The 19,049-nt window shown below is 39.3% G+C and overlaps 1 protein-coding gene across 1 annotated transcript in view; it reads left to right on the top strand.

Moving 5' to 3' along the window:
- The first annotated feature begins 6,213 nt into the window (after positions 1-6,213).
- The window catches only part of LOC119557261 (zwei Ig domain protein zig-8), a 152,602-nt gene continuing 139,766 nt past the window's right edge, over positions 6,214-19,049 (top strand). The window contains exon 1 of the mRNA XM_037869946.1: positions 6,214-6,871. The gene's annotated coding sequence lies outside the window, so the exon portion shown is untranslated. The remainder of the gene's footprint in view (positions 6,872-19,049) is intronic.

Below are 19,049 nucleotides of genomic sequence, written 5' to 3'. Positions count from 1 at the left end.
TAGGTTTTAAGCCTAATTGGGATTTTTGTGTGACGGATAAAATCATTATAAATCAACGAGCCTGCAAATACTCTTATGTTTTGGGAAGCCCACAGGAAAATGACTGATATTTGATTGCATTTAAATATAAGTAGGTAACTCTCAATTAAGTAAAATATGTTTAAGTTATTAATTAGATAGATTAGATAGACATAGTCATTATTCGTGTTGATTAGTTCATTAATTCGTTATTTTGTTTTGAACTGAAATCTTTGACCCCCATAAATTGAAATACCTATTTAATACAGTACCAAAATATCCATGCCATTTTCCGTGTAATTTTTGTTGGAACTGGAATTTTCTGATTTTTGGCAAACAATTATTTGATTCAAACAAAAATGTCAGTTTCATTTTCCATGTTATTTTTGTTGATATAAGGATTTGCTGAATTTCTGTGAGCTGTTTTCAATGGTGTAATTTTTCTAAAAAGCTTCTCGGTGCTTACAAAAATAAGCTGAAAAATTCGTTATTACTTTATTTTCAGCACTTTGACTACAACTTTGTAATTGAGTTGCGGATTATCTGAGCAGACTAAAATCAAAGTCATTTAACTAGTAAAGTGTCACGTATATATTGATATTGCCAACTATTTTCTGTGAGTATTATGTAAATCTTTTGGTACAATACAATTGGGAGTATACGATTTTTTAAAAAAATAATTTTAGTAAATTCCAGACTCTTTTCATTGCTTTTTTATAATGCCTCTTTAGAATATAGCCTGCTTTATGCGTGATAATGATAGGCCCTACATAGAACATCTTGGCCTACTTTTTAAACAGCGAATGTTGCCAGTGCTGCCGCTTTCTGTTTCTGTTTAATCAAACCCAAAACGCAATTAAATGTGCGCATCGTCACGTCGTCCAGTTGCCACTTGGGAGGCAATCCAAGACAATGGACCCCCGCCCGAAAATGTAGCACTAATGAGGCACATGCCGCACGCACCCACCGAGCCACCCACCCCCCGCCCATTAGCACCACCCGCTTTTGAGCCACCTACCACCACCCATCGACACCCCTTTCGCCCCGCGAAGAAGTTGCGCTCTGCAGTCGCGCAATTGTCAACAGCAAAACAATATACAAATAAATTGTATTTTATTTCACTTAAGTTGAAAGGCAGCATCGCGAGCAGGCAGCTCTGTCTTTTGGCAGCCACACTGGGGAAAAATATTATAAATATGTTCCAATATAGGTTATCATCTAAATATTCATATAAGATTGAAGTAAAATCTTAATTCTAGAAAATTGATCAAATTTTGCCTTTTAAGAAATCCCTAAATCCCAATCCCCCGACAAAAAATTGTATTTAAAATACCCTTTTTTTAAGTATCTGTGCTTTTATTTTAATTTATAATTTTTGGATGGTAAGCTTTATATGTTCTTAATATATATCTTGAATTGTTGTGTTATATTTTCCATCTCAAAATGCAAGGTAAATACTTTTTTTCTTAATTATTTCTATACTTCTTTCAAACTTTTCATTTTCATAACATATTACTCAGCTTTTTCACGTAGATCTTAACTATAAATAAAAATTTATTGTAATATTAAGTTATGTTTTTGTTGTGTTTACTGTAACCTTTCATCACAAAATAGGTGCAATAAAGGTTTTTTATGAAATGGTATTTATTATCTAAGTCCGAAAAAAGGATTTCTTTAGGCTCTGAAGAATTCGCGTTTATTTGTAATAATTTTGTTATTAAGCTAAACTTTCTTGTCATGTTAGATGATATTCTTTTGAAAAATACGCTGTTATTATATTACATTAATTTCACATTTACATCTTTTTTTAGATGGTTGATTCGCAAGGTGGCTTCATTTTTATCAACTTAAATAGTAACAATTTGTTAAACCAACTTCCGTCAAAAAATTTGGCTGCGTGTGCGAAACAAACCGGCACTGAGACGAAACGAAGATGTTGCAGATGTGGGACTAGGGAGGCCAGGATCGGGAATCGCGGGGAATCGTGGCGAAAAGGACCTTCAGGGGCGACAGGAGGCGTTCAGGTGAGCGTCGGCACTGACAATGCCTCGTCCTCGTCTTCATCGTCGTAGTTGCATTTCGTGGCTGTTGCACTAAAACAATGGAGGCGGCCAGGACAATGGCGGCAGGATAAGCAACAACCAGCAAAGGCACAAAAGGAGCAACAAGGACCAAACGAGGGCAGCAAAAGGCAGTGGCGGCGATCCGGGGATACACTTAACCCGCAGGTGCAATCGACTTCATCGAGATTTTGATAATGCAACTATCTTAGTTCCACATCTATAATTGATGGACAGTTTAACCGTATTACATGTTGTTGCCTTTCCCCCGGCAAAAGCCTAAAGATATATTTTAATTAGCTAACTTTAGTTCATAAGTCATTGTATTGTTTTTTGTAAAGAAATAAAGTTATAATATCTTATGAGCTAGTAGTACTAACTTCAATTTAAAAGCCTACGAAACCAAAATATATTTAAAAAATAAAATCAGGCAGAGGCGTAAAATCACTAAGATCTTTAGATGCTAAGGATTATAATCCTTAAGTAATTATTAAACTAAGGAATCCATATGTTTATATATTTTTCTGATTTGATTGTAATTTTTTGTTTATGTAAAGATGTACTTAAACATATAATATATACTAAATAAACTTCAATAAAGTTGGAAGGTCAAGTAGATAGTTAAACTTAAAATTCAAGAAATACATATTTTCCTAATACATTAATATCGATACCTTCCTTTGTCAGATTCACCACCTTCACTTTCCTTTGCATGCATAGTAATTTTACTTATTGAAAAATAGACTCCATGGGGATGCAAAAGTTCAGGGACAAGTGAGACGGCCCATACATTTGGATATTTTAAAATTAATGTTTTCATTTTTGTGAAAGCCTCGAAATACAAGTATTTTGCTTATTGAAGAACAGTTTCCACAGGGGATACAAAAGTTCATGGGCATGTGTGACTGCGCGTGGTAGCAGGGCATCAAATATATAGGGATAAAAATATAAAAAATATATATACTTATGCTTCCATGGGGAAGGGGAAGGAAAATGCGTGGTTGTCGAAGGCGAAACTATATAATAAACTTGATGGCGGACGCTTAGCAGACGGCTCTTGATTTAAATGAGACCTTAATGGCTCATAGAGGGGACTGTTGCGATTTGCCTGTCGGTTTGCAGGGGCGGAGGGGAGGGGGTTAAAGCTCCCAAGACAGAGGACTTTTGTGGCCAGAAGGCGGGTGAATTCATTGCAGCCTGCTGCGGCATTTCGCATAAATGCAGAAAGTTTTCTCCAAGGCAGCCTTCATGTTTTTCACCCCCCCCTTTAGCAACCTGCAACTTTGGCCCACCTTTTGCCCACCTGCATGCAACAGAGTTGCAGCGCCTTTTGGCTCGCTGAGTGCAATTTTTTAATGACAACTTTCGGCGGGGCTGAGTGGGTGGTCGAAAATCAACTTGATGCTGCTCGACGATGCGCAAACCGAGCGAAGTGAGTGCAAAGGGCTTAGAGCTGCCAGCGAAAATAGGGAAAAGCCAGGGAAAACCAGTCAAAAAACATCAGCAGCAACAACAACGGCGTCAACGGGGAAAACCGTTCAAGTGAGCAGCCATAAGAGATTTTCCCCCGCCACCAGCAGCAGCCAAGGAATTCGAATCCGAGTGGCAAGTCAGAGCAAAAGTAAAGCAAAGTCAGCAAAGTGCAACGCGCAGGGAAAACAACCTGAAAGCGGTGCACTGGAAAAAACAAGGGCAGATACTGTAAAAATATTAAATTAAAAATATTAAAAATATAAATATTAAATTTTAAAAATATTCCTAGCCTAGTATCGTCTTCATATTTGCTACTTTACTATGACTAATCCATAATTACTTTCCAGTTAGTTGAAATAAATTGTGATATATATATCAAAAGTCATATATGTACACCCAAACCCTTAAGAAAATAAAAAATAATTTTTAATAAAAGGGTTTGCAATCCATCGGTTTTGGGAAACTGCTTAAATATTCTTTATTGCTTACAAACATTTATCATAGATCATATATCATTCTATCCCGTAAAAAATACAAAATTCTTATAAATCACTTAAAAAATGGTGGTATATATACCAGAAAGTCTTCTATAATATAACCCCCATCTTTAATAAAAATTTTAAAATTGGTTAAATATATTATATTGTTAGCAAAGATTTAAGCAATATATAAGATGAATAAAATGTATTGAAAATGTTTATAGTAATTTATATTTTGAATAGTAAGGTAAAAATTACTCTTGAGTTACATAATTGCTTTGCAATTTAGAAATAAGGTGCACATAAATCAAATAAAAACGTTTAGGGACTAGCTTTCTTATATTTAAGTCAAGATACAAATAAAGTTACAAATGCTGAAGAGGACTTAACAAAAAGTGATGATAGAGTGGGCTCATTCGGGTTTCTCTCTGTTCAAAGGCGAAGGACGAAAGGGGATCTGGGGGCGGGGTGACAAACTGGCCGGGTTCGAATGGCTCGAGTATCTGGAGTTGAAGTTGAGGGAATGCCAGCTGAACCTGCGGCTGCCATCTTAATTTGCATTGCACTCGCTGGCGGTGCGTGTGTAATTTATTTGTCGCGCGAAATTCCCTTGAACTTGTCCGTTTGGCAGCATCAGCAGCAGGCGTACATGCAACATGCAACACGCAGCACGAGCAGCAGCAGCAGCAGCAGCAGGACTCCTCGCAGGACTCTTCGTGCCTCGCCTGCAGAGGCAGCGCTGCCAGCCTCTCGGCCACGACTGTCCCTCGGAGGCGCCGCCCGAGCTGCAGGACCCCAATAGAGTCCACTCAGGACCCGCCAGGTATGCCCCTCCCCTTCGATAACGAGTGGGCGAACCTGAATAAACTGGGGCCTCTCAATGAACCTATGAACTATAAACAACAATTCAAAAATGATTTTTGGTCAAAATTCTAATATTTTTAGAGGATTTTTAAACCTAACTTATTCAGATTTTTGTCAAAAACGCGACATTTTTTTTCGGATTTTCCATCGTAGTTTAGCCAAATCGAGTCGTACAGCAAAAAGACCGACTGTTTTGAGCAGCTTGCTAAATATGCTAACGATCCCTATCACTTTAAGGAAAATTTATTTTTTGGCCAATTTTCGCATCATCTTTTTTTTGCGAAAAATGGCAAAAATTAAAAATTTTCAGGTTAGAATGCCAATGGATTGGAAATTAAGCAACGAGCTCAACGAGGTATGACATTCCTTGATCTGACGTATATTTTCTTTATAGCAGCCAAAAAACTACATTTTTAGGGCGAAAAATGGAATTAAGATTTTAGTCAAAAATACGATTTTTCTTTCCAGTTTTTCAATCGTAGTTTAGTCAAATCAAGGCGTACAGCTAAAAGACCTACTGTTTTGAACAGCTTGCTAAATATGCTAACGATTCCAATCACTTTAAGAAAAAATTTATTTTTTGACCAATTTTCTAATTTTTTGTAAGGGGTTACATCATCTTTTTTTGCGAAAAATGGCAAAAATGAAAAATGTTCAGGTTAGAATGCCAATCGTTTGGAAATTAAGCAACGAGCTCAACGAGGTATGACTTTCTTCATTCTGACTAGTATTTCCTTTATGGCGCCGAAAACACTTATTGCTAAGGGTGGAAAAAAGAATTCATATTGAATTCACAATGTACAAGGTACCTATTATATTTGGTTGCTACATTTTTTGTGAACAAATGTGAAATTAAAACTTAAAAATTATATTGATTCTAGCTGTTTAAAAATCACTCTGTACGCCCCCTTCTGTTTATTTTTTGCTAATATTTAACCAAAACCATAGTTTAAGGTTTTTGGGGGTGGTTTGACCCCTTTTCGCTGGCTGCTGTTATCGAAACGTTGCTCATCTCCCGTGCACACACAATCCACAGTCGGTATCCACAGAGGCTAGTTCGCGCCTGCGCATCGACCGGAAGTGCCACACACGAAGTGGGGTTAAGTTGGCCGGAGCGGGAAACGGAAGTGGGGCAACCGAGCCGAGGGCACGCACACACACAGCCACCTCGTGTGTGCTGCGAGAAGGTGTGTGTGCGTGTGGAACCTGAGGGCCGAGAAACGGACACGAAACGACACGAATCGTTGGCCGAGTTACGAGCTTCGAGCTGCCGAGCGGCCCAGCTTTGAGTGCTCGGCGATTCAGTTTCGTTTAGGTTATCGAACGCAGCGGTTTGTGCCACGCGACTGAGGACGGATAATCACTGGATTTGACTCGATTCGATTCGATTCGATACCGATACCGATTCGTTTCGGATCGCATTCGCTTCAAACTCAAACTCGAATCTCTAAAACTCCAAATCTCCAAATCTTGAATCTACAAATCTCGAATCTTTAAAGAGAAAGCGCTGAAAAGGCGATTCAACGGTCGCGATCGCGATCGCCCATTGCAATTGTGGCTGGCTCGTCCTGTACCGCCTCCCGCCCCCCTCGACCCCTTAAAAAATAACACAACCAACCCCCCCCACACCCGCAAAATTGAAAACGCGTCGCGTCGCGTCGGAAAAACGCGTGCCGCCGCCAATTGCATCTGTTGTTTGTTTGTTGTTTTTTCGGTTGAGTGTGTGAAAAGAGTGCTGTTGTCGTTGTTTTTCATATATATATTTTTTTGGGGGTTCTCCTCAATTGACAACAAAAACACGAAAACAAAGAAAGTACAGCGGGTATTCACAAGTGAAACGTAAACAATGAAATGTGAGACGGCTGGCGGAAAAGTGAATTCCAGTTGATTGCAGTTCGCAGTTTGCAGTTGCAGCTGCACGGCGAAGGCGAGAAAAGCTTAGCATACTTTTTTGGGCCTGCCCCAATAACTCAAAACGTAAGTGTCCTTTTCGTGCGCTTGTGTGTGTGACTGTGTGCCTGTGCGACTGTGTGTGTGTGTGTGTTCGTGTGTGTGTGAGGATGAGCCCTTTAAAGTCCTCAGGCTGTTGCTGCCAAGCCTAACCCAATTGAAAGGGAAATTTATTTAAAAAAGCGGCCAGAAGGTGGAAGAAACAAGTGCCAGTTACCACTATAATTATTTTATATGCCCTTAAAACTTTTATAAAATATATTTAACTTAAAAACAGCTGGCAAAAAACATTGTGAAATAGTTAAATTGAAAAACAGGTTATGATATCAAAAGTGCCTTAAAGGTTCTTCCTTAAAAAACCTGTAACATCTCTCTGGTTTGGTATTTATAACAAAATCTTTATCTACAATAAACTATAGTGATTTAAAATTCCCAGAAAATATGCTATGTGGTTTATACAAAGGTAAATTTTACCTCACATTTCTGGAGTAACTTATATCAAGCGATGGCGCTTGGCTAAAAATTGTAAGAGGTTTTAATTTTTTAATTTTGCATCCCATAGGAATTTGTTTTAAATATTTAGCAGAAAATGTAGTAATCATTCTTTAGCCCTCAAAAGTGCAAGAAAAATTAAAAATTTAAGCCAATTTTGATCTGCGATCTACAAATTGGCAGGCAAGCAAATTTCCATCGACACTAATAAATATACTTCATATATTTTTTGGCCTCAGAGCTGCCTGTGTGGAAAACTTATTTGAAGAATTTTTCAGAGCCTGCGGAAAATACCTCAAAAATAAAGAAAAATGAAAGCCATTCGCACCTGAGCCAATGGGGAGCAGAAAATTTCAAGTTGAAGCCATGTGCCGTCGCCTAAAAAAAATGAAGAAGGCAAAATGTTTAAGGCGAATGCGAACTTTCACTCAATTTATTCGAACTTTTCTCGCCTGCCTACGGATTTGCTTTCTTTTTTTACTTATTTTGCTCTCTTTTTTGTTAGCAAAAATCGAATCAAGGATGGCACAGGTAGCAGAATCAGCAGCGGCAGCAGGACAAAATAAAAATATATAAGGAAAAATGCGATAATTTAATCTGGTTTAAGCTGCAAAGGCTATGGCTACAAGTATATATCCTATGGCTATAGCTCGATTCTCTGAGGAGCAGGCCTTCCAGCAGACTTTTGGTCTCGTCTAAGCAAATTATAAACTTTTGCTCTCGGCCCGGGCTCTACATTCCCAATTTCCCTTCGGCTTTTTTTTTTATTTCGTCGAAGAGTTTGTCACGTCTTTTGCCAATTTTTTGTTTTTTTTTTTTTGTACTCGACCCCCTGGTCGTGTGTATATTGTATATGCATAAATTCTGTTTATGCAAAAAAATCCAGTCGGCCATAAAGTACGCCTTCAATTTTGCGCAATAAAACGCAAAATGCGAAACAAATGCGAGGCAGCTGACGGATGTATGCGAAAAAGATCTTTGGCTATCTGAAAGGTTGCAAGATGTCAATTGAAGTGGGGTCTGTCGTATGGAGTGCAAACGGTTTGGGGGTTGTGTATTTTGTTTGGTCCCACTCCCATCGATGTATACATATATGCTGGCCATAAAAAGCTGGCATAAAGCAGCGCTCCTAGATGGAAATCGAAAGACAGACGCGGCTTATAAATATGCGCGACTTTATGGCCTCTGGGAAGTGTTATGTGCGAGTTTCCTTTTGGCACTCGCATTTTCCCGCTCTCTGGCGGCTGGCTCCTGGTTTCTTGGCCAACAGGCGGCACCTGCCCGCTTTTCTCTCTCGCAGGAAAAGCTGGAAAATCGGCAAAGGAGCAGCTGGCATGGCTGATTAAAGTGCCAGTCGCACACTTGCCCACCCATCCAAATATATATATATATATCTTCTACTATACAGAAGGTGGAACGCACCGGGCAAAAGTCAAAACTCAAACTCAAACTCAAAACTTTTCTGTGTCGCCTGTCTAGTGAGCGGCCACGCCCACGTACTCTCGAAAAGGGGGCGGGAGGCGCTAAGTAGCAGGTAAGTGCGGCAATAAAAATAAATGGCAATCGCGAGCCGCGCATCAACTTTTTCGCACATTTTATTGGATCCACCACGAAAGGAGGTGCACGCGGAGAAAAATGGGGGCACATAGCAACAAGTTTGGATGTCTAAATGATGTTTGTAACCTCTGCAACAAGGGTAATTTTATAGAAAAGGGATAAACATAAGTAATAAATTAATATTTTCAAAACACATACTGACATAAATGTATATTATTATTTAAAAAAAATTAATTTTGCGGATTAACATATAATTTAAATATTTTTAAGCCATGTCAGAACTATTATTTTAATACAATAGGTATTATCTGCTTTCTACAAGTATTTGTTATAACTTTAAGTAAGGATTAACGTATCCTATGTTAAACATAATTCATATTCTTTCATACTCACTATAAGAAACCTATCCCTTACTCACTTTGATATTACTTTAACTGGATACTATTGCTGTGGTTTTTTTTTTTGCTGTGTAGGCATAAACAGATACAAGAACCGGAACCTTAAAGAAAACCTTGCCATAGAGAGCTATTGACTGTGGGGTATGTCTACTCCCGGAAATGGAATAGTAATGTGAATTTAAAATAGACACAGATGCAAGTGAAGTTGTGTTCGAAGATACCCGTCTTCCTTAATCGAACAGAAAATTGTTCTATCTTTAAAAATAAATATATATAGAATGTGTAAGTTTGATATAACTACTTCTCTCCAAACACGCAGAGCAATTATTGCTTGAGCCACTTAAGGCAGCTTATTACAAAGGGAATATTTCATTATAAAATATTCAATGAAAACGAACCAGTTCGTCGAAGCAAACCCCTTTAAAACCTAGAAAATCCAACATAAAGTCCGCATGCGAGTAAAAATCGCTGAAATATTCAACGGAAGTGTGTTTGCTCAATGGCTCCCGGTTGATTGTACTTGAATATTTCATACAGGTGCACGCATTTCCTAGGCCCTCAATGCTAGTTTAATTTATTTCGATCTTTTATTTCGAGCCAGCCACTTGCCGGCAGCATTACCTTTTCCTTTTCACTGCGAGCCAAGTCTGTCTGTCTGTCTGAATGTCTGTCTATCTGTCTGTCTCCCAGGGAAACGTTGTTTGGCGCGCTTATAAATGCCATAAAAAAAGTCCATTACGGGCTAAATGTGTTTGCCGTATATATTTCGTTCCGTCGAGTGGGTTACGAGTTGCCAACTCCGGCGGCCATATGGGCAATAACCCTCCAACTTTCAACCTCTGAACACCCGAACACCCCTACCTCCCCGACTTATTTGCATTGTAATGCGAGCCGCGAGCGGTGATCACTCATGGCAGGTGTCGACAGTTTGTTTTTGGACAGGCTATATGGTTATACGGGCTATACGGATATACGGATATACGAATATACAACATGGAGCCGGAGTCCTTGGAGTGATGAGGACTTAATGCTCCTGTGTTCCCCGCCTTGTTTTCGGCTTGTCGTCCTCCGCCGTAATGTGTTATGTTATGCGTTGCAATCCACGATTTGATTGCCCCCGATTATGGTCTCTGTTTGGGTTTAGGGCGGTGGATTACGGCAACTGGCTACTGGATACTGAATACCGGATTTGACATTCCGTCAGGGCTCCGCTTTGCGAAATAATTGGTCATTACAAATGCATTTAAGCTACATGATGGCTAGCACTGAAAGAAACTGTTGCTCTCAAGGGAAGTGTTGTTAAGTTATAAAGATAATCATGGAAAATATCAATAGGTATTTCTCAAAATATAAACAAACTTTCAAAATTCAAATTATTTAGACATGGTTCTTTAATCTTAAATAAGGGTAACGGTTAAAAATGTGTTAATATTTTAGAAAAAGGTATACGGTTTAATACGTACATGTGTTCTTGATTAATTGTCATCCCAATATAAAAACAAATTTCAAGGAAAAAAAGTATTTTAGGATATGATAGACATTTGGCTTTCTAATAATATAATATAATTTATAATTCTTGAAAAATACCGAAAATACCAAATACCTAAATACCTTTACTACAAAAAAATTAAAAATAAATTTTGGAATATTGATAACGTTGTTATTTAAATGTTCTAGACAAATGGTTATCCAAAAATCAACAAAAAAATCTAGTACATAAAACAGAAATGTTATAGAAATGGATAAGGTTTTTCCTTAAATATTTTTTAAGAATGGTTATTTAAATATCATAAAAGGCTTTTTAACCATTTTTGGTAATAACCTTATTTTGGCTTACTAAATAATAGTAAAAATCCTTTAATAGCGAAAGCTTCTTTAATCATAATGGGTTTTAGTGCTTCCTTTCCGTGTACTCCATCTGTTTATCCATTCGCCATCCATCCGTGGCACAATCTATCAATGCGCTTGCCCATTTTTTGACACTAGTGGGGGGTCCAGGTCCACCATCGTTCAGGCTTTTAGCCAAGTGGAATCCATAAATTTGCTGGCCACCAAGATACCCGCATTAAATTTGAATTTGCCACGCTAAATCTTCGGTGGCGAAGATGGTGCACATCGGATCTAATAACCGACATATATCATGCCAGTAAATAGTGCGCCACTCGAACGCTTTGGACACACTGCTTCCATTCAGGCATCTCATTTCGTTATGCAATCCCTCCGGAGGACCCCCTCTGCCCACCGCCCCTGGCTCCGTTTAGAAGGCATCCTGACCGGAAAGACCGCGAGGACAACGGGAAAAGCAATAAACTTGTTTGTATTTGTATTGCACTTATGCGCTGATTGCTTTTCAGCGCAATTTGCTTTTAAGCGATTCCTAGTAAGGACTGTTGCCCCCCTCCCCCCTGCTTTTTTTTTCAGCCCCGCCCCTGCTCTACGCCCACCTGTTCATCCTCGCGCCATTTTGGTTAGTTAAGACGCAGCTCATCAGCGTTCTCCATTTTCCATTCGCCAGGCTCATTACAAGACGAGCGCAGTTTTCCAAGACAAGAAAGGAAAAGCGGAAAAAACACAAACCATTGAGTCACCTTCCACACACACACATGCACATGGGAGCACTCACACACTCTCACACTCACATTGACTCTTACATCCTGGCACTCAGCGCTGTTTGCCAACGCCTCCAACGCTCCGCAGTGCACACAATACCATACATTCCATGTTAGGGTCCCACACCATATCCACACTGCTAGAAATCTCCCAATTTTGAGGGGCTTTGAGGTTATTTGCAGAGGTGTCTGGAAGTATGCTATAATATATATTGGGAATCTGAAAATTCCTATACATAAGATGATTGTAGCATACTTTTAAGGACCTTAAAAAGGTTCTTCTTAGTTCCATTGCATACTTTTAGGGATTTTAAATGGGTGTTTCTAGTGTGTTAGTTTGAAGAAGTTAAGATTTGCAATTTATTTACAAACTTACCTAGAAGTAGGTAATATTATGTTTGAAATACGAAAGTCCTATTGTAAACTTATAAATGTGGACTTTTCTTATTGCATACTTCTAGACACCATTTATTAGTGAGCTCTAATAGGCCTATTGCCGAAATATTCTATTGAAACAACATTTATAGGTGAGTTCTATACATATCTCTAATATGTATATATAATAACTTATTTACGAGGGACTAGCAAAAATGTAATATAGTATATGGAATCGAAATCAATTGGATTTCTTTGTCGACCAAAATCAGAAGGCCCTATCTTTTATTAATAGAACTCCTAGAATCAGTTACTCTTTTATCGAAAACTAGTACTTCCTGTTGGTAAACTGCCGATCAAAGAAACTAATTGGTGTTGGCTTTTTGTTTGCCCTTGATTGACTTGCCACCCTGCTCCAGTCCAAAGTCTGGTTCTTTTTTTCCAGTGCAGGTGCAGGTCCGGGTCTGGGTCTCCGTCCGAGTGCCGGTCATGTCCGTATCCGTGTCCTTGTCCGTGTCCCTGTCCCTGTCCCTGCATCTGTATCTGTATCTGTGTCGGTGTCCGCTTCCCATGTCCATGTCCGTGTTCGCTCCGCTTGTTCATTTTCAATTTCGTTTACAGCATAGAAAATTTTAGTTTTTTCTCTGTTTGTGCTTTCCATTTTATTTCATCTTCATTTTCATTTCAACGACTTTGGTGGGGGTGGCACTGACCCACCTAACCACTCCCATTTTCCAGCCCACCACCCAGAGATTGTTGTTTCGATGGGTGTTCGTTCGTTGGTGTTTGAGTATTTGGCTGTTCCGGGATGTGGGTGACTGCCCAGTCAGGCTGTTGGCCCAAGGAGCCTCGCCTAGTTACTTACTTTAAAACACATCTATCTCACAGATACGACGGTTCGAGAGCGTCGAGCTGCTCCGTTGTTATCTCGTTTGCCGTGGTTGTATTTTTAGACCCGGCCATTGTCATCTGATTTGCCGTAATTGTTTTTGCTGCGACCAGAGCAACGAAAGCAAATCGGTTATCTTTCCATTCCGCCCAGTAATGGTCCTGTCATCTGGACTTTGGACTCTGGATTGTGGATTCCGGCTCCGCAGCCAACAAAAAGCCCACAGAACAAACCCACTAAATGCTGTAGGGACATTGTTGTCCCACATCCATTGGAACACGTACTGGTTGTGAACGGTGGAATGCCCGCTAAAAGGATTAGGCATCCGGGTGGCCTGTTATCCCATCGCATGCAATGCTTTTTTGGTTCCTATGGAACACTCATATTATATCACGGAAAAAGAATATATTGAGAGCATAGGAGTCTAGCAAAAGTGATTGATATGATCATTACTTTAAACAGTAAGCACTAGATTAAAGACTAGTTACAAAAATCACTATGATTTTCGTAAACTCTAATAAAGGCGCCTGAAAGTAAGCAGTGTTAAAATAGAATCGTTTTTCGGAACGATGGCTGCTCTAAATACAAAATGTTGCATACTTTTAGACACCTTTACAAGTATTTTTAGAGCCCTAGAGTTACTCTTAACTTGACTTATTAAAGTAATTCAATGTCAAGCAATAAAATGCTTGCGGCTTTGAAGTCCATTACATGCCCAAATAAATGCAAAAACCGAAAGTCCCTTAAACCTTGACCGATTTACTTCGTAATCCATTGGCAATCCATGGCAAAGTCCTTTGGAAATGGCATGCACATCAATGATATTTTAATAATTCGCAGCTATCTATTTGCCGTCTTGCATAGTTTATAATGTTATTTGCCTGGGCTAATCTGTTGCCCGCCGTGGGCCACATTGTTGTTATAATTCGCTGGCCCGGGATTTCCTGAAATGGGTGGTTCCGTGGATGGTTTACTGGGTGGCCCCAAAAAGTATGCAACAGAAATTGTTGCCATTGTTGCCATGCTGCGAATTCAATAAACGAGAAACGCAAACGAAACGAGACGAGACGCAGAAATGAAAAGGCCAAACAACGAGAGCAGCATTTTAGCCATTCCAAATTGCCATTCTCTGCCATTCTAGCTCTATTCCATCTATCTATCTCCTTGGTCTTACCAACTTTCTGTTTTTCTATTTTTCAGTTTGGCTGTTTTTCAGATTTTGCTTGTTTTTTAGTTCTGCCCGCCCAACAGTTGTGGCTGCTGCATTTTTGTTTATTGTCATTTCAGTTGTGCCGGGCTGTTTAGTGCAGCAAGGAATGCCGAAGCGGGGCTGCAATTCCTGCTGCATTATCCTTTATTATATTGCCGGCATTAACGTTTCCGTTTGTTGCTGCCACATGGAAAACACCACGAGAGCCTCGGCCTCACACAGCGAGAAAAGTGCTTATAAGGATAAGCTTTTTGTTGCAAAATATATTATGGGGCTTTTAAAATCACTTATAAAGGTGCCCAAAAGTATGCAGTAACATGGTTTTCCGAATGGTTGCATGCTTATTGACTTAAGTGCCACATTTTTAAAATTAATGAACAATGATTCCACTTATCAATATGTCGAAATCGACTCACTACAATATAAGCGGGTTTTTAAATTACTTATAAAGGTGTCCGAAAGTATGCAGTGAAAAAATAACGTCGAATTCATTTGACTTCCGAATTGTTGCATACTTTTGGGCAGCTGTTAAGTTTTTATAAGGCCCAAGTGATTCAGCTCCATATTTTTAAGTTACAACAAAAACTTATATTTTGAAATCGATTTACAATAATATTCTAGTGGTTTAAAACCAACATTAAAGTGAAAGTGAAAAAAAGGACTAAGAATATATCAGACCTCCAGAGGGTTGCATATATGTTTTTTTTAGTGTTTTTCTTCTTTTATAAAGATGTGTAAATTGTAAAATATTAGTATAGAACTTAAGTTGAATCGACTACTTCGCTCAGTGCACTCAGATAAAATATGCAGGCCTTGTCGAAGCCTCTTCTCAGATTGCGGTTTTTATTCTGTTGCTGCTTCTGGTCCTGAGCCGTCCGATAAGCCCAACGATCCTTGGTCCTGTTTGTTTGCTGCTGCCTCAGCAGCTCTTCTTATTGCCCCTCATTTGGTTATTCTTAACTGATTTCTGTGTGTTATTTTTAAAAAGGAATTTCAACAATTGCACACGCAATACAGCCCTTAAATAATAAATAAGCCAAGCCACGCACACGGCTCCAAGGGAAGGGATGGGGATTGGGATTGGCATGGGGAATGGGGAATGGGCTCCTTCCTTCGACCCAGGCACATGGCCGGCCACAGGACGATTGTCCTTTTGGCCAGCTCAGCTGGAGTCTGGGTTAAGTGCGGCATTAACAATCAATTACAAGCATTACGAGCCGTAAAACTGACGCATTGACCAAATACGAACTCCTCATGTCCAGCGAATGCTTGGCCCCAGGACACGAGGAGTTGGTATTTGTACGGCAATGGGACTTGGGATGGGTAGGGATATGGGTAGGGATATGGGCATGGGTAGGGGTATGGCTTCTGGTTCCTGGGATGGCATTACTCACACACCCAAAAACGGCATTCGCTGTGAAAAATGTTGCGTGCAAAGTAAACCCGGCGAGGAAATGGGGAAATGGGGAGCTGGAACAGAAAGAGAAACCTCAGTCTCAGCGGTGTCTGAGTTACGGTTTGTTGGCTCCTTGTATAATAAGCCAAGGGATATGGCCACGAGGAAAAATGGTAGCTGTTGTCTTACAAACGGCAGCTGCATTCCTGCCGAGATATATTTCTGGATCAGTACCCAGCTGGTCCTGCGAAAAGTTTGATAAATATATACCTAATTTACATCTGATAAATATGTAATGTCTTTTAAGTAGCTTTGTAAAAAGCGGCATAGCTAAAATGTATGCAACAGGCAGATCAGTAAACCCTTATATTAATATTATAGAATAATATATTTGCAATCGATATAAAAATTCCCCCAATCACAAAACCCATTGAGAAATTTATAATTTGGAGACTATTTTGTGTCTATTTTGAATGAGTGATTTAATTTTCAACATTTATTGGCACACAAAGGCTAAATTTCTTATAAAAATACACTCCGTTCAGTTTATTAAATGGACAAAAGCTTTATTAGGTCCCCGAAAAACCTCTGTATAATTAAAAACTATAGTTTTTGTGGGCGAAATTGCTGACTTATTTGCATTTAAAAAAGACAAATCCTCAAACGGCATGACCAAATTTATTGCTTTCACTTGGCATTATTAATTTTACGTATTTCAGCTTTGTGAAGCGCTTGGCCTTCGTTATAAAGTGCAAATGAAAATGCGAGATAATAAGTTTGGAAACCCCAATGCACCTACCTCATGCTCTCCCCGAAATAGACCCCCAATCCTATTATGTTCGTTTTCACAGGATTGGGTTCAGGAATTTAATTAACTCAAATGGCACAGGACACATGGCCAAATGAACCTTCTCCAGCTCTTTGGATCTCTGCTCATTAGTTGATGACATTCTAAAGCGGGTCGCAGACATTTTTCCTTTGAAGTGCATTTGAAATCGCTTCTTTTTGTCTTGGATCCCCCCAAAATACCCCCCAACCCAATGTGTCTGTGTGTCTATGCTCCATTGTCTTGGGTTTTCTTGTCTTGATATTTTTTTGTCTTATTTATATTTTTGTTTTATTATTATTTTTATTTTTGGTTCTAGTTCGGCGTTGTTGCTTTCGCACTTGAGCGACAAAACAAGCGATGTCGACGCCGGCAAAATAATACAAATAAATTTTATTGTGGTCAAGATATACACGCACACTCGCCCATTAGCAACTCACACAGATACAGATACAGACACGGATAAAGATACGCTGAGAAAATTAAAATGTTTTCTGAAAAACCTTTATTAAAGTGGGGGAATATAAATGGCATATCAGCAGTATCAGCCTTGGTGTAACCGATAATAATATAACATTTTTACTTAAGGCTATGTTCTAGTTTGTACTGCTTTATATTATACATCTTTTTACACTGAGTACCCAAAACATTTTCGTTTGATTCTATAAAGTTATACATTTGTTTCTCTGTAAGGATATGGGGACTGAAACGGGGGCCATCAAGCAAATGCCAGACGCATTGGGCACAGATTTATGCCGCCTGTCTCCCCCGCCATTTTCCCATTTTCCCCACCGACTGTTGGCCATAAAAAATGAGTTGCCGTTGGCCGTCAGCTGGTCGACTCGACCTGCCCCAGTGGTTTTCTTTTTCCTCACCGCTTTTCCCGCTTTTCCCGCCTCCGAACCACCCCCCGCAGCAGTTTAATGGCCATTGTTATGCCCGTTATGTTGATTATAAGCTTCTCATACAAACGCTTCACTCCCACCACGCCCCCTCCGCCCACTCCGCCCACCGCCCACTCCAACTTAAACAAGCTAACTGCATAGAAGCGTGTAAGCCTCTGACATTTTTGGGTCTAAACCAACCCCCTCCCCCCACACCTACCCCCCTGGAAATAGAAAAAACAACAAGGAAAATGGAAATAAAAAATTTACTAAATTTGAATTTTCCTACTGCGCCGAAAGGTGTAAAGCCTGATGAGGGTTAAGCGGTGTCCAACTCTGTGAGTGTGTGTGTGTGTGGGGGAGGGATGCACTGAAAAAAAATAAGCCTTCATATATTTTGTCTTACCTTAATTAAGCTTTAAGAGATTGATATATGATAATATTATTTGAAATTTGATCATCTACTTACAAATTATTTTGATTTTCAAATTAAAAATTTTGAAAGTTTTTGAAAATAAATGTATAATTTTATTTGCTTTATCAAGGGGCTGTATATTTTAAAATATTTTTTAGACTGTAACCATTTACTAATAAATTATTTTCATTGTCAGCGGCAACCATTACGTTTTAATAAATAGTGTTAAGTTTCTGTTTGTTCTATGAAGTGATTAATACTAAAAAATATTATTAGGATAATAGCAATCTACTTATAAACTATTCTGATTTTCAACGAAGACAATTTTTAAATTTTGTAGGTTTTTTAAAATAGGTTTATATATTTGTTTTTTTCATCAATTCAAAACACTACAGAAAATAGGCAGTGATTAAAAATATATAAATATTATAATGCAGTCCTAATATATAATATAAAAGCGAGAATATTTCATCCTAATTTTAAATAAATACTTTCCCATTTTCTCGCAGTGCACCCGTGTGTGCTGTGCCAGCGGAAATGTTTTTGCCTTGTCCGCTGACGGAGCACAAACCGAAAAAGGGGCAAAGCTAATGGAATGGGCAGTGGTGGCGGGGCAGGGGAGAAGATTAAAAAAGTGTATATAAACAACATTTCATTGCCGGGCAACGTTCAGCTTGCCACTAACCCCCCCTTTGGCGGCACCACCCTAAACCCACCTTAACCCACCTTTACCCACCTTTACCCACCTGACCCACCTGGACGCTTTATATTGAAATATTTCTGTGGCCATGCAAATTTAATTCGCCATATGAGGGAAACAAGCGAAAACCGAAACCGAAACCGAAACTGAAGCCAAAGCCTCTTGGCCCCATGTGTGCTAATTGGCGGTGCCGCCAAACCAGTGGTTCCAGGGGCGGCCCAAAGGGGGGAGCTTTGCAAGGGGGATCGTGCAGTGGTGCGGTGGCGAAAAGAGCGTTACAGAAACACAAGCGAAAACAAACACGGCCAAGTTAGTTAATTTTTTAGCATGCCGCTAAGCTGCAAAACTGTTCAGGCGGCACAGATGCACTCACAATAAAATTGGCATGCTTTTGTGATAGAAAATGGGTGGCAATTCGGTTGGAAAATATTTCTAAAGAACCCTGGTTTATATT

This window comes from Drosophila subpulchrella, chromosome X (assembly GCF_014743375.2).
Source record: "Drosophila subpulchrella strain 33 F10 #4 breed RU33 chromosome X, RU_Dsub_v1.1 Primary Assembly, whole genome shotgun sequence".
Classification (NCBI taxonomy): Eukaryota; Metazoa; Arthropoda; class Insecta; order Diptera; family Drosophilidae; genus Drosophila; species Drosophila subpulchrella.
This window is presented reverse-complemented; position numbering and strand designations above follow the sequence as displayed.